Here is a 15,998-nt window from a genome sequence, read left to right as displayed (position 1 = left end):
CCCCCCCCATCCCTCGAGATTCTCTGCTAAACTGCTCTCACATCAGATCAATCACAGAATTTCTCACATCCTTGAAAGAAGAATTTGGCTTCTGGAAAAACAAACACACAAACACTCCTCTGTGCTCTGACTCCTCCACCCCAGCGTGTCCATCTCTACACCTGTATACATGCTGTATGTACCGTGTGTATGATGGGAGCTGCAGTGGCAGGCAGGACTCACATCCAGTGAGGCAGTGCTGTACAGGTGGGGCTCGGCACCGTGTGCTTGAGCGTTGCCAAGGGAACCGGCCAAGCAGCAAATGTTCCCTGTAACAAGCTGTAAACACCACCATCATCATATTATAGAGATTACATGACCATAAGGACACACGTGCGAGCGCCTGTGGAGAGACGATAAAACATGCAGCGCTGTGGAGAAGCGCAGGTTCATCTGATTATATTCTGAAGATGATTCGCATTATAGTGGATGCATTTGTTCATTGTGTCATCTGATGGTTATTAATATTTAAGCTTTGCCATGGGATGTCTGGCTCGTGCTTGCAACGTGCGTGGCGTGTCTGCAGATTGCAACAGTAGTCATTGTAATATTTTTGCATTAAAAAAAAAAAATAAAATAGATGTTGAGTGAAAAAATAAAGTTCCATATTCAGTGTCCCAGCAGCAGCAGCAGCAGTGTGTAACGTCCCCTCACCGTCGGCCAGTGGTTCCATCCACCTGAAGATTTCTGAGACAATTCTCATTACCAGCGGTGGCAGCGCAGCACTTGAAAGGGTGAATCAATCTGAGAGAGAGAGAGAGAGAGAGAGAGAGAGAGAGAGAGAGAGAGAGAGAGAGGAGAAACAGTGAGGGAGACAGAGGAGAGAGGGAGAGGAGGGAGAGGAGAAGAAGACAGCGTCGGCGGCGGCTCTGCAGTGGAATACGCTGTTATTTGAGGGAAGGTGAGAGCTCTCGGAGTACCCGGCCAGCGCGTGCGGAGCGGGACGCGTTTCAGGACTTGATCGCAGCATCATGAAATGAAGGTGAGTCTCCCGTCACTCACTGAATCTGTCGATGACATTCACACAGCCGGGACGCACATGCATGCGCTCTCGTTCTGTTGTTTGTCTGCTGTATGTTTGTGTGTATGTGTGTGTGTATCTGTGTGTGTGCGTGCGCGCGCGCGTCCGCACAGTTTGTGCATTTCCTCCACGCGCAACAAACTACTAATGCGTTGGAATGGAAATCCGCATTCATGACCTGATGTGATGTGTGAACCGCCCTCCTGTGTAATCCGGTGTCGGCCTCCTCGCTGGCTGCATGGCGCTAAAGGTGGCTGATATCCAGGAATTATCCTACATGTATGACGAGACAGACGCGCGTGTGTGCGAGCGTGCGTGTGCGCGAGTGTGTGTGTGTGTGTGTGTGTGAGAGAGAGAGAGAGAGAGAGAGAGAGAGAATTTGGGGGAATTTGCATCACTTGACATGGTCCATATGCTCAATTCAAACTTTCCATTGTCAGCTCTGGTTCAGTCTTTTTGGTTGATTTGCTCTTTTTGTCATCTCAATCTAACCTTGGCGATAAGAGCAGCATCCACTGTAGCGCGAGCTGTTGACAGGGCTTAATATTTGATCCGGTTAACGCGCAGCTTTCACTCAAATATACTCAATTAAACCTGCCTAATCGGACCATTTTCCAGTGTTAATCTTTGTGTTGGGGTTCAGTTACCCTCGCTGGCCCCCGCTGATGACCCCAGATTCGGAGGAAAATGCGCAGGCACCTTGCGGCTTATGCGCGGTGGGTTAAGCTCTGAGTCAGAGCCTGGGGCCCCTCCGGCTGAGAACAAGGAGCGGATAGATTAGGACTGATGAATGAAGATCTACTGCCTCTATCTGCAACACAATGATACGGTTATGAGAGGATTTAAATGCTAATGTGCAGTGTTTCAGAGAAATCCGAGCGGGCTGGGATGTCGGGAGGAGGTTGCTGGCAGTGTGTGTGCTGTGGACCAGCTGGATGATCTCCTGAGTTTTATGATAGAGAGAATAAGTTATTAATGGGGTGTTGGAAGGTGAAGTGGGGCACTGGGGCAGGATTAGACAAGGAGGAGGGGGGTGCATGGGCTCCAACATGGAGGGATGTGGGGGTGATGCACTGAGAGCCCCCTCCAAACCTCCCAGCACGGAGAGTGTTTGCAGATTTGCATGTGAGGAAGGAAGCTGAGGGAGAATTTAAAGGGATTTCTGGAGGAGGGTTTTCGTCACTGAGATGCTGCTGTCATTTAATTTTTTGTTACCCTCACAGGCCGATTAAGCACCACTGTTTTGCTGCTTGCATTTTATGTCCTGTGATTTTTACTCATGCGCCCGTATTAGATTTAATGCTTGTTACAGTACCTGTAAACTTCTGCGCCATCGTGGCTCCACCGTCGGTGGATGACCATGACACATGCCATTTATGAGCCCTCGCTCCGCAGCGTGTTCTTTCCATTAGATCCAAAATAAGCCCACAGACGTTAAACTTTAGGAGGACGGTAAGTTTTTATGTTGCCTGTAAAAGTATGCATTTTATCCAATCACACTGTGGGCTTTATGTTCAACAGTGAGGCAGCGGGGGCTTCTCTCCCCGGCTGAGCATGAACTGCGCACAGCAGCACCAGCCACTGCGAGGCCCTCATGAGAGGCTTGTCACATGATATCACATTTAACGGCGAGGTCTTCCAGCTCAGGGCAGCACTTCACAACGTCAAGACGTCTCACTGCTGCAAAAGCGAGGCCAAAATGTCAGTGGAATTTGTGCGTCCTGAACTTTGTCGCTGCCCTCCACCCACTCGCCAGCCGAAGCCAATTCCAAATGGGCCAAGGCGGCCATTTATGAGAGTGTGGCCACTCAAACGAAAACACGAAAGCGGTCGATTCAGCGTCTGTGATGTGATTTTATGGATGGGAGGTTTGAATTCCTGCAAGGTTCATTCCTGGGAATTTGGTGGCACAGACATTCAGGGACACGCTGTACTGAACGAGGGAGGCCTGAACGTCTGCACAGCTGGGTCAAACGTCCTTCTCATTCCTGAAGGATCACGTCAGGACGCATCTCCATCTGATACGCACGATATTAAAGAGGATTCACCAGGAAAGGTTAACACAGATGAGTTAATGGGATGCAGGTGGGATGTTTTATTCAGTTCAGCCCCCTTTAAGGATTCTGCACCTGTAACAGGCTCCACATTTAGACCGGTGGCTTCAAGCTCCACACTGTGGTCCATCAAAGGAAAGACATTTCTGCAGGTTTAATGTTGCAGTGTGAGAAAGCTGGAATCCTCCAGCATGCTTTTCACAATTAACACAGCCCACCCGCTTCTTATCCCTCAGCTGCTGCAGAGGGAAAAACACCATGTCCTGAACTTTTTCACCAGTCTGACAACTTTTAAATCCAGTGGTCATTGTGCTAATTTAACCCATCAACAGCTCGTTTCTGAACGTACTGCACGCACATGTGTCCTACAAACCAAGCTCTCACTCCTCCCCGTGTCGCAAATTAAGCACCGGCTGAGCAATTTCAGTCATTTTAGGAATCAGGCCAGGCTGCTCTTTAATTTTCGAGGCACACCACTTATGCATGGCCGATGAGCTTGATGAAAACAAGCAAGCAGGTTAACAGGGACATGGTAAATTACACCTGCACACCTGGCCTAGAGGGAAGGTGTGACTTTGAGCTAATGCTCAGCCCCCCCTGCAGCTCCAACGCCGCCGGAATTGTGGAGCCATTGCGGATTATTTCCACAGGAGATGTGGAGAAGTCACAGCAAATCCTCCCAAAAACAAACACACAAGGTGGGAAAGGGCGCAGGCAGAGTCCAGCATATAAATGACCCCCTCCCCCCTAAAATATTGCCCAATGTCAACGAGCCTCTCAAACGAAGCCGGATGCTTTCAATCTGGTTAACTTTGCCTTTCCTCGTCCTCTTACTGTACAGAGGAGGACAAAGGACTGCATTAATTCTGAGGGACGTCGCTGCTGCTACATTAGAATGCAAACAGAGTAACTGTTGCCCTAAATTTGCTGTGTGAGTGCGCGTTTGTGCGTGCGCACGCGTTGATGCACATACGCTCATTTCCGCGCACGCACAGAGCAGCAGAGACACTGAGATTATAGATGACACCAAAGCTGCTCTAATCAGGCCAAGCTGGTCGCTGATCTCTTCATAGGGCGAGGGTGTCACTGATTGATGGCTGCGCGACTTGCTGATGCACACAGGTTGAAGGCTGAGGAAGAGAGTCGCCGATCAGCCACGAGAGGCCGAAAATCGTGGGGTGACAACCTGCGGCTGTCTCTTAATAATGCAGCACGAGCCCCCGTCTGAGAGGCAGGGATCATATCACACACGTCCCTGTCGGTCGCCACGTGCCCACGCCGCGCCTGAACCCGGCCGCGGAGATCTGACATTCTATTTTTGCGCATGATATAGCACAGTTTGAGTCTCGGTAACCGCGGGGCTGGGAGTGCGTGAGCGCTGACCCATCCGCGGAAGAAATGCTACGCTGCCTCTGATGGTGGATATAATTAGCCGCGATTGGTTTGATTGAGTCTCCCGTCCAGGCCTGGGTGTTGGCCCTTCGGGGATCATGATGACTGTCGGGGCATTAATTATTGAATAATAGTTGGGAGAATAGCAATGGTTAATGACACAAAATGAATGCTATAATCCATTGAATTGACATAATTAGAAATGGTGAGATTTCCCCTGAGGAATATATTCTCATCATGACCTACAGTGGAGAGGGTGCCTGAGAGATGGACCGAGGCGGCTCCTTTCTCCTCCCTCCTCGGAGGTTCGTGAATGCGCCGTGGGAGAGCCGTCTGGCGCTCCTCGGCCAAATCACGTTTTGGTGAAGATGGTCAAAAGCGGCGAGTCATCGCAGGAGGTCTGACGCAGCCTGGACGCGGTTCGGTTTGAAATGAGGCGGCCAGAGAGAGCGTCAGCCCTGCGTGTCTGATACTGAGTTTGGCAAAGAGAAGCGATATTATCTTCTCCTGGTTAGATTAAATATTTCTAAATGTGATTGGCTAATGAAGGCGGTCAGGCCTCAGTGACCACCATGCTTTGCAGCTACCGCCGGCTTGGCTGCATCCAGGCACAGAGTCTTGGGGGAGTTTGTTTCGGGTCAGTGACGGCATAAGAGCTCAATACAGCATTGCAGAGTCAGGCTGGGGCCTTTCCTCTGTCTGCCTCGCTGACTGGCTGCGCCGGCTGGAGGCACAACAGTAGTGGCATACTGATGCCGATGATGATGATGACAGTATAAATATTGATGATGTGGATGGCAGCAGAAGCAGTAAACATGAAATTATAACCCTGATGACCAAACTGTGATGCTTTACAGTTTTTTTTTTATTAAATCTCCTCGTGTGTTTTTTTCACTCCTTGTGATTCAAGCGTGACACAGACAGGTTTTGGTTTCCAGGCGCTCTGAGATCACGATGAGACGCCTGGAGAGGCGCGTGGGCGCGCTGTCGCACAGGATGACGCGTAACCAGACGTCCTTTTTGGACCTGGTTGGAGGTTGTCGTATTCTTAGGGAGGTGGGAGCAATGGGTGGGGTGGGGGGGGGGGCAGTGCTGATGTCACGGTGAGATGGTGGCTCCAGAGGAGGGCGGTGGTGGTGGTGGTCCCGGGAGGCCCCCAGCGCCCACAGAGGAGCCAGTTAGCCGAGCTCCGTGATAAATCGGGTCCGGCCGTGTAGTTAGGACATTACTCTCAGCGCCATCACGTGAACCCGTACATGCCTTCACGGTTTGTTCTCCCACTCCCCAGACTCTGCCCGATACGTGAAGAGTGTTGACTCAGTTGTACTAGTTTATTTATATATTTTGCCCCTCTTGCACTTTTCTCTTGTGGTGGCGTTGGGTTGGGTGGTGCGGTGAGGCGTTCAGGCTCAAATTTCCCTGTGTGGACTGGAGCAACAATGGCTCTTAATTGGTATGTGAAGATGCAGGCTGCTGTTTTCCATCCCTAAAGCTCAAGTGAGGCCTAATTTGATCTTTTTGTTAAAATGGTTGCATTAAAAGTTGGAACCATTAAAAGACTATTTGGAGCGTTCACAGGCAGTTTTCCTCATGCCTGCGGTGACCTGCGTCTAATAATACATCACGCTGACCTGCAGGTATCAGCTGTTTGTCAGCTGTCAGTCACTGGCTGCCTCACAAATGTTGTCACGTGGAAGTTTTGTGGGGCGAAAGCAGATTCGGGGACTTTTCCATCACACTGCAGGGTTTACTGAGCCGGCGCCCCGCTTTGGGAGCTGCAGGGCCGCGGACGCCCCGCGCCCCCGCCGACGTGACGGAGACACGCGAGATGGTGAGTGGTTACTATGGCAGGTTACTATGGCAACCTCAGGTCTCTGTGAGAGCTTCCATTTCGCTCAGCGTGGGAGAGAGAGAGGGAGAGAGAGGGGGGGAGGAGAGAAGAACCTGCAGAGGGAGAAGGGTGGAGAAATCAGCAGAGGAGGTGAGGTGTGGAAATAAACATGCCTTAGGTGTAGGAAAGGGATGGGGAGGTTTAAAGAGGAGAGGGGTGGAAAGGAGACGGAGTGATGGAAAGGTGTGAGTGATGGGGTGAGACTGAGGTGTGAGAGGAGCACGTGGAAAGGCAGGAAAGAGGATCACGTGGCCGGTTAGCCCAGGTGTGGACCGCATCCGCTGCTTTGTAATCACTGTGGCGCCGCACACCGTTTCCTCCCTTTTTCCCCCCTCCCCCTCTCTTTTCTCCCCCCTCCCTCACCTCTCTGGTTTAGTTGGCTTGACGTTCGCCTGCGAGAGACATGGAGACGTCCATCAGTCAGTCCGTGTCAGTGCTTCGTGGGCAAAGCCTTATCGTGTTTGTCAATGTGAGTGTTTATCTGTCTGTGTGTTAGTCAGAGTGTCACTCATAGAGGAGGCTGGGGCGAGGCCTGAATGGATGGAGGCCAGGAGAGCGTTTCTTATCACGCATGCACACGCGCACGAGCCGTTTGTTTGTTTGTTTGGAGGAAAACGGCCATTTGTACATCCAACTGTAAGGTCTGGAGTACAGTCACGGAGCACAGACAGATGGACACGTAATTAAAGCGCATCCACCTCTGCTCCACATGTTGCTCCACACCATCTGAATGTTTATTTCCCTTTTTTCATCTCTGAAATCCTCATTAAACACTGAGCCCTGATCCAGGCTAAAATCTGTTGCTGTGCTCAGAGTACTGCTGATGCTGCACAACTCCTTTTTCTTCTGCTCATCTTTAATGTTATCTCGTCCATTCAGTGCAAAATGGCACTGAATGTGACGATGTACAGCAGTTTGACTCCGTCACAGCCTTATGTTACTGGTTCATTAAGCCTTTTTAGCATATTTTCATTCAAGTGTCTTTGCTCTTCTTCTCTTTTTCTAAACTGAGCACGGACAGATGTTTCAGTCTGCACCTTACCGATTGTTAACCAGCTGCATTGTTGTCATATTTAAATACTGTGTTCACTTTTACTCATTTCACAGAATCGCTCACATGTCGCCTTTATTTTATTTCTATTTTTGCTTTTTTAAAAGATTCTTTTTTTTTGTTGCCCTTCTCAACATTTCTCACATCGGTTCTTTTTTTTTTCTAAAATATGTAGCATGAGGGGAGGCCACAACTCCATGACCTTGACCTTGACCTTGAGTAGTAAAGTAACGACCTTGCGTAGTCTCATTACAAACAGGTGTGTTTGCACTTGGAAGGTGCTCAGGTGGAGGGGTTACATGGAGTGTGTGTGAGTGTGCAACTGAGAGACTCGACTTGATGCTAACTTTGAAAACAGCACCTGTTAATTCCAAAGCGCTGCTGTTGAGCAGCGTTGGTGAAGTGACTTCCCTGCTCCAATTACAGAATCAGTGAGCTGTGTCCTGGAATGTGGATGTGCAGCACACCAGCCTCCGACTGTTCAGTTTATACTTAATAATAAGAGTGCACACCCTGGGGCTCTGCACCACCTGAAACGTGCAAACCCCCCTCAGCGGTGCAAAAGGAAAAACGCTTTACAAATAAATGAACACTTCCAAAGGATCAAATATTTACTGTAAACGCTCCTCCAGAGACTCCCAGAAGTGTAACTGTAGTCTGAAATGCTAAATATTAAATCCGGCATTGCACAAACAATGTATTTTAGTCAAATATTTGTATTTTCGAGCGTCGTGTGGGCGTATGTGTAATTGCTTTAATTGCCAAGCCCCATGTTCTTTGTGTTGCTGCAAAACATTCTCCATGTAACGAATACATCGATTTCAGTATGATGTCAACATCAGCTCGCACAGGTTTCCATCTCCTGAAATTATTGTCAATATATGTTTTATATTTTTAAAGGCTTCAAAACATAAACCACTGAGCTGCTGCCAAACAGCACCAGAAAATCCAACCCTGAAGAGGCAAATATATATTTTTTGTTAAAGATATAATTTGATGACAGCCAGCTGTTCTGTTATACTTCAGTATTATCATGAGTGACTGCAGAACAATCACTTTAATGCATCAAATTCACCCCATGTCATCCCAGATTTGTGTTTTTAAGCAAATTGTGATTCTTTTTCTTCCCTTTATCTTTGAACCTGAATGTAATCTGGTGTGTGAGGGAGCACGTTTTTAAAGAAACCTCCCGACTCTGCTCACACAAGTCCGGCAGCCTGTACTCTCAGATATATTACAGTAACTTTTTTTCATAAGATACACACAATGAATGCAGCATAGACTGACCCCATCACAGAAATGTCACCAAACACACATCACATGGAGTCAGAGATGCCACGGTTTGACCTCCTGAGAGACATCACACACACACACACACACACACACACACACACACACACACACACTCGTTCTTTCTCCTGGGCGGAAAAAAGGAGGCGAGGGCAGCGTGAAACACAGAAATGCTGAACCAAGTCCTCCTCTCCGAAAACAGCTGGGAGCAACCAACGCTCAGCTCAGAAACACTGGGAAAGGGTTTTAGAGCAGCCCAAAAATTGTGCAGTTTACATTGCTCTGTAAATGGCTGAGAGACATTTTGATTAGCGGCTGGCTTCGGCTTCCCCCTCAGCATGCAGGAATTGAGTGTATCAACACACTTAACAACCTTAAATACGGATTAATTGTTCGCGAAATCGGCGTCCCGACCAGGCAGCGCCACAGAACGGACAGCTAATAACTGGATTTTATTTGAAGTCGAGAGCTGGCGTAGTGAATGTGAAGATGTTAACATGAAAAAGACTTTTATCCCAGCATGTAATGACAAGTGGTATGAAGCCCCCAGTTAGGGATTTGAACATGTGGGGTAGGTAATGTAATGTCTGTTAATGGAAGTGCTTTAGCAGGGTGATGAACACAGTGACTTTTAATCTGCAGCTCTCGGCCCCTTCTGAAGGGGAGGAGGTCCCCGCTCCTGTAGGAGCAATTCTGAATAGATCAGGGCTTCTCTCTGCATCCTGCATCCTAATGAGAGCAACGGCGCGTCTTTGGACATTTTGAGTGGGAGGGCGAGGTAGGAGACGGATACAGTGCAGAGGGGGCTGCAGTATATCCTATTTGACAAGGATGAGTGGTGATTAAAAAGTGGAACGCTCCGGTTTAAGAAACCTCATCAGGCTGTAGTGCTGTCTTCTAAAAATAAGCTCTTATTGTGATGCTGCTCCAATAACCAAACTAAACCGTTTGTGGTAATAAAATGTGAGAGTGTTGCAGCATCTGAGGCTGCGTGTCCTGTCATGAGATCACATTAAGGAGCTTAATAAGTAAACAGGGAGGAAATGAGGAGGAGTTTCTCTCTAATTAATACTTTATCATACAATCATAAGCTCAATTGACCTTCTGTATGTTCGCTCGAGGAGCGCAAAATGACAGATTAGCTTAAATGTAACAAAGCATTAAAAGACATCAAAAGTGCATTTACTGCATTATTGATGTGTTACATTTACAGATACGTACAACCTGATATACTGAAACCACGGCTAGAAAAATAACTCCATGTGCTCTAGGTGGCGTTACACAGGAAATCACTGCTGGAGTCATTGATGAGTGTGCGGTCGTCTTGTAATCCATGATAATGCAGGTATTTAGAAGAATTTAAATGTGACTTTGAGAAGATCTTGTTTCCGTAATTTGACATATTTTCCATCCAAAACTGAATCTTAACATACGTATGTGATCAGAAGTGGATGAAAACGATGAAAATATTTGGCGTAAGGCTGCCAAGGCTGCACAGTCTGTCAACCAGTTTGTAGAAACTGTTTTATCTGCACGTTGACCCACATCAAAATACACACAGCGACTGAGCGACATACAGCATGTATGTTATTTAAATTGGCCCGTTCCCTCAAGAGGAATACACTGAAATGTTCCAAAAATTACACAAATAAAATTCCGGGATCTGCATTAAAACAGTCAGTCACTTGTTCTTTGGCCTTTTGCTCTTTTCACCAAATCTAATATGAATGGTTTCAAATTTATCCTCCTGACAAACATCTAGAGGCAAAGATCTCCAGTTTCCAGCTTCGGCTCTCAAAATAACAGCTTCGTGTTAATTGTGGCTTTTATTCCTGACAGTGTTTTTGTCCTCAGCCTGAAAATTCAGATTCTAAATTGTGAAAGGAAATGCTTTCGAGTTTATTATCAAAAACTCACAATTAGATACTGAACCAAATTTACAGGGGCCAATCACGGCGAAAACACGGCTGTTTTTTTTTAACAGACTTGTTGATGGGTTAAATTGGAATAATCATCCAGCAAAGTGAAAAATGATTTGATTGTGACTTTGAAGTGTGAAGAAGTCCTTTGACGTGAATTCTGTATATTTATGAGGATTCAAAATATCGCGGCGAGCTCTGTGTCTTACGGTGAATCTCATCTCCGGATGCACATGAAGGCAGCGCCATGTTTGTCTGTGTAACATCACACCCTTGTACAAACATACCGTATCTCTCCTTCAGGTGATTATAGTGCAGGCTTGTTTCATCAGTAATAAAAAGGAACTACGCTTGAAACCAAATTCACCACCTCCTTCCGACTCCCATTCCCCAGTTTGCCCCATTACAGCGCGCCAGCCACTTAATGATATCAGCTATCAAACACAGATTGAGCTCAAAGGTAGGCAGACTAAAGCATGTTTCTACATAAACCTATACTTGTGGGGGAATCGCTGCGTGCAATATCAGGGAGGAAAGAAAAAATCAATCTGAGGTACAATAGTGGTGTTTTCACCTGAATCTGGTAGCATGCTGGTACAACACGCCCCTGTCCTTAAATCCCTGTCGAGGGGGGAGTTATCGACTGGCATCATTGATTCACCTGTGCTAACATCTAACAGCTCTGAATATTTCAATAACCTGGGGGGCTCCTTCCCCTGGGAGCCAGACATGAATCAGGTATAACTGAAGCAACACAAAGGACGTTAGCACGCTATTAGTCACGCTGCTTACAGTGTGTGTGTGTGTGTGCGTGCGTGCGTGTGTGTGTGTGGGCAAGTGACGTCAGGGCTTCATTCACCAGCAAGGCCAGTGCTCGTCCAGCTTTCTTTCAGTGCCAGGGGGTGGGAGGGCAAACACAGCGGAGGAGGCCGGCAGAGGAGACAGAGGGGAGGAAGTGGGGGGGGTGTGGTGCTTCCTCTCTCCCACCCAGCACAATACAGCACAGCGGCGTCCCCCCCCCATCTCTCCCCATTCAAGAGCCATTCACAAGCACCTTCTGTCGTCGCCCCTCGACCCCTCCATCATTAAAAGGAGAAAACCCTCTGCGTGACTCGGCCGCTTCTGCAGAACGAAACTGCTTTTCTTTTCTTTTCTTTTTTTTGTTTTCCATTAAATCAGGACTTCCGTGTCCTGATGCAGAACTTCCCTTTTTCATTTTTTAAAAGCCCCCTGGCCTTTCATCCCAAAGTCAATTTTGCCTGCCGGTTAGTCACATGCTTTAAATGTTTATAAGTGCCTCTGAAGAGCGTAAGCCTAAGTGTGATAGACCACCCTGGGACCAGGACCGGGAGGACTGTGAAGGAAAAATGAGGCGAGATGAGCAGCCTGGGCTGGAAATTAACGCCGGGTGGTAGCAGACTGTGGAAGGTCTGGATGGGATTATAATGGGCTGATTATGGCGAAACTGTCTCTATGGCAGGATTACTATCTGACATGACTACATGCGTTTTATTATTTCAAATCTGCACTTTGGTAGCTTAGCTTGCACAGTTTATATTTAGTCTGGCCTTTGCTTACTGTATGTTATTCTGCATGAGCTGCTTTTTTTCCCCCGGTCGGGACAAACACGATATTGCAGGCTGAGTGAGAAGCGCCTGCCAAGTGAAAATTTAGAGGTTGTTTTATGTTAACTAGCAGACACTGAGGGTATCATATTAGCGCTGATTTATCATATCCCAAATTTGTCTGCTTCTTATGAGCTGTGCAGCGTGGAGATCACACTTGCGATAGAGCGGCTCGGCCTCGGCCCGCGAAGGCCTGGAGAAACGATCGTCTGGGAGAGTGAAAGACCTCGCTGCAGCCTCTTACTTGATTGTATTGTGGTCCGTCGTACTCCCGTCTAATAAGGAGCAGCGAGATGAGACTGATTCGGTTTGGCGCTTTGTATTCAAATACAGTTCACTGGAGGGTCCGGCCTCTTTGGAAATCTGAGTCTCTTTAAGAAATTATGATGGAGCTGATCTGGTTGAGGACGTTTGTCTGCTTGTCAAATGACTTTTACATGATGAGGAATCTGAAAACATCTGTCTGTAGCCTGTTGGACTTTGCAACACTTTAGCAATCAATCTGTTTTTGAGAGAAAGTTAGCTTTTAGCATGATGAGAAGTCTGATCTGTGAGTACGCTCAGTACACAAATGTTAAGACTTAGAGCGACTATAATCCAGATTTCAGAGCAGGGCCGGGTCACATGGCTGCTTGTTTATGAAAGGGTTCGCTTTTGATGACGACCGCACTGAGAATTAACCCCTGAATCTGCAGCTCTCCTCACATCTATGGAGCTTTAAGGTGACGCTGTGCAACTTTTGACAGAGGACATGACAAACCGTTCCTCTTACAAAAGAAAAGTTGAATTAATAAGCAATAAAATGCAACACTGCTCATTTCTGTGCACTCAGGGGTTTTGCTGCTGCAGACTTACTCGGTCTGGTATGACCAGCAGCTTATGGTGGCTAATGTTAGCAAACTCCAGGTAATATTACACATTATTGGGTGAGTTTGCTAACTTTAAAACTCCTCTCTACTCGTGCTACTGTTATAGTAGCTTAGCATTTTAGCTAAATGCTAAACAGTTGCTTTGCTTTCAGCATTTATACTGTATCTGTCATTTGTTCAGCAACATTTACAGACAAGCTAATAAGCTAATGGATGTGCAAATGAGTTAGCCATCAACTTAAACAGTAAAAAGCCTGTTTATTGTGAGTTTAAGCATTTAATGGGCTATTATAGTTTGAGAGAAAGCAAGCTTTAAAGCACAGAAAGTAGCCTCTGATAACTCAAAACTTTTGCTGAATTCCTTTAAAATGAGTTAGTATTTCCATTTTCTTTTAAGACGCTCACTTCTATCGTTAACATTGTGCGTAGAATTAACCAGCGACACCGTCTGTGAGCTGACCGTTGGAATAAGCCCCCATAATGTGAGAAGGGATGATCCTCTGTTCGACACGAGGAATTCGCTTTCCCCTGAGACTTCGCCCCCTAGCGATGCCTGAAGGTGCCAAGACCGTGTCCGTTAGTCAGGAGACATGCACTCATCGCTGCTGGCATTCATACTGAGGCGGGAGACAGACGGGTTGGAGGGAACAAGGCAGGAGGTGGATGTGGGTTCTCACTCCTGCCCTCTCCATCACCCCGCCACACGAACTCGCCGCCTGTCGTAAGCAATTAGACCACAAGCATTGTTCCTGTTTACAGACGTCTCGTGCGCTGCGAATTCTGCAAGACTGTTTCCGAATGGTTTTTTATTGGTTACTGTTATGTGGTCTGTTAAGGCCGGTATTGATGGTGTTGAGATCGAAGGAGCCAGTTTTCCCTCAGAATTTTATTTTTCTCAGGGTGGTAAAGCCACTGAAACAGCAGTTACTGGAGAACATGGGGCACTAAAAGTCTGCGCCGAAACATAAGATAATAAGAAAAATCCAGCTGCTTTCTGGGGCTCATTCAGCCCAGATGAAGAGCTTCAGATGGTGCCATCGATCAGTATTGATATCGATCACCAAAACCTCATCACATCCATCACATCAGACATGGATAACCACAAACTGAATTCTAATAAATGGTTAATTGATTCAGTTGATTCAGTGAATCGACTGAATCAGCAGCTGCCATGACACATGCCATCCCTGATGTAACAGAGGCATCAGCACTTCTGGCAACTCGCTTTCTGCTGTTTGGGATAAAATCTGTCTTAGGTTATTATTTTAAACGACTTCCTTGTCTCAGAAATTGGGGTGCGTGCGAGCAGATTTTCCGCTGCCTTAACGCCTCGCAGGCACATTGCCGAGATGTCACTGCGATCAGGAAAGGTCATGGCTCTATTCCCACCGCACACAACCGACATGATGAGCTTTTCTCCCTTTTTTTCTCGCGGCTGCATGAGCTGCCATCTTGGTGTGTGCCGAGTCATTATTGATGGGCCTCCACGCTGGTGCGCAGACAGGACGCCGGAGAGCGGCAGCGCACTCCTGTCGGTTCGACTCGTCGCCTGTTCGACTGTCAGCGCGTGTTTCTGGTTATCTCTCCGCCTGTCTCTCGCCCTTTGCATCAGTTAGAAAAGTTAGCGTCGAACCATCTGCCGCTCAGTCCTGTCATGGTCGGTATCCTCCACTGATGATCGCTGGCTTCTGGTGGAAGATGAAGGAAAATCTTCTTTTCCCAACCCTCCGCTCTTAAATTATGGCTCTGTGGCCACAGGTAGAGATGTAGTGGAGGGTAAAATTATCCAAACTCAATTACCCAACCTTTAGAGGCTGACATAAATCTTTATGAAATAAAATTCACAGGACACACCATCGCAGTAGCGTAAGAAACAGGAACATGGGGGTCTTTTAACCTCTTCGGCTCCACAGAGCCCCTGGTGAGGCGAGCATACCGGCCGACCAAGCGTTGCTCACATGCACAAACTTAATTTTAAATTCCTGTCAAGACCCTGAAGATATCCGATACGTCAGGCTGAGTTACAGGAAAGCACAGCGCGTAAACTGGGACATGTGGAATTTTATATTCGACGGAATCACACATCTTTAAGAAATGCTCTGGATTTTTAATATTTTATTACAACATATACAGAATACTGTATATGTAATGTTGTCTAACAGTGTGGGAAAATGTTTTATTTAACTTTGAAGCTACTCTTTGAAGCTTGAGGGAAATCTAAGAGGAAGGCTGGGAACGTTCTGGGCTGACGATTAAAGGGGGAAAAGCATGAATTAAACTTTATCTGCGACTACGTTTAAAGGACTAGACCCGTCATTTTGCTGGTTTTAGCTCCTCCGCTACCAGATTTTAAACCTAACATCCCAGCTGACCCTTTTGAAAGCCGTGTTTCTATGTTTTCTAAATTTGAATGTTCCTAGACTTCTTTGCTTTCCATTTATTCATACTCACCATCAGCCGTGTCTGCGTCCATCGAGCATCTGTTCTGCGTTCATTTTCACATTACTGTTCAGAGGTTGGAGGTCAAGCAGTGCAGACTTCTCAAATCAATCTGAGCTCAAATTGTGTTGCAAATCAATGATAATGTAACCGGCGAAATGAATGCAGACTTGATGTCCACTGTGAGTACACAACGTGAGTTTTCGTACGATAATTGATTTTCAAACTGAACAGAAAGTAATGAAAAATAATGGCTGCGGGGGGGGGGGGGGGGGGGAGTCAACTAAACAATCTTCACAGATTCTGGATTTTTCAGGGTTGATGTTTTTCTGGAGTAAATAGCTTTGTCGTTTTCTTTCCCCCGTCAGCAGCAGGTGAATGAAAACAGCCTTCTGGTGCCAAACTCTG

General features: G+C 47.0%; 1 protein-coding gene across 1 annotated transcript in view; it reads left to right on the top strand.

The window, feature by feature from the left end:
* Positions 1 to 650: 650 nt before the first annotated feature.
* The window catches only part of lrrc4ba (leucine rich repeat containing 4Ba), a 33,169-nt gene continuing 17,821 nt past the window's right edge, over positions 651 to 15,998 (top strand). The window contains exon 1 of the mRNA XM_076752427.1: positions 651 to 1,021. The gene's annotated coding sequence lies outside the window, so the exon portion shown is untranslated. The remainder of the gene's footprint in view (positions 1,022 to 15,998) is intronic.

The sequence above is a fragment of the Chaetodon auriga genome, chromosome 16, assembly GCF_051107435.1.
Source record: "Chaetodon auriga isolate fChaAug3 chromosome 16, fChaAug3.hap1, whole genome shotgun sequence".
Lineage (NCBI taxonomy): Eukaryota > Metazoa > Chordata > Actinopteri > Chaetodontiformes > Chaetodontidae > Chaetodon > Chaetodon auriga.
Note: the sequence above shows the minus strand (reverse complement) of the source record. Positions and strands in the feature narration are given on the sequence as shown.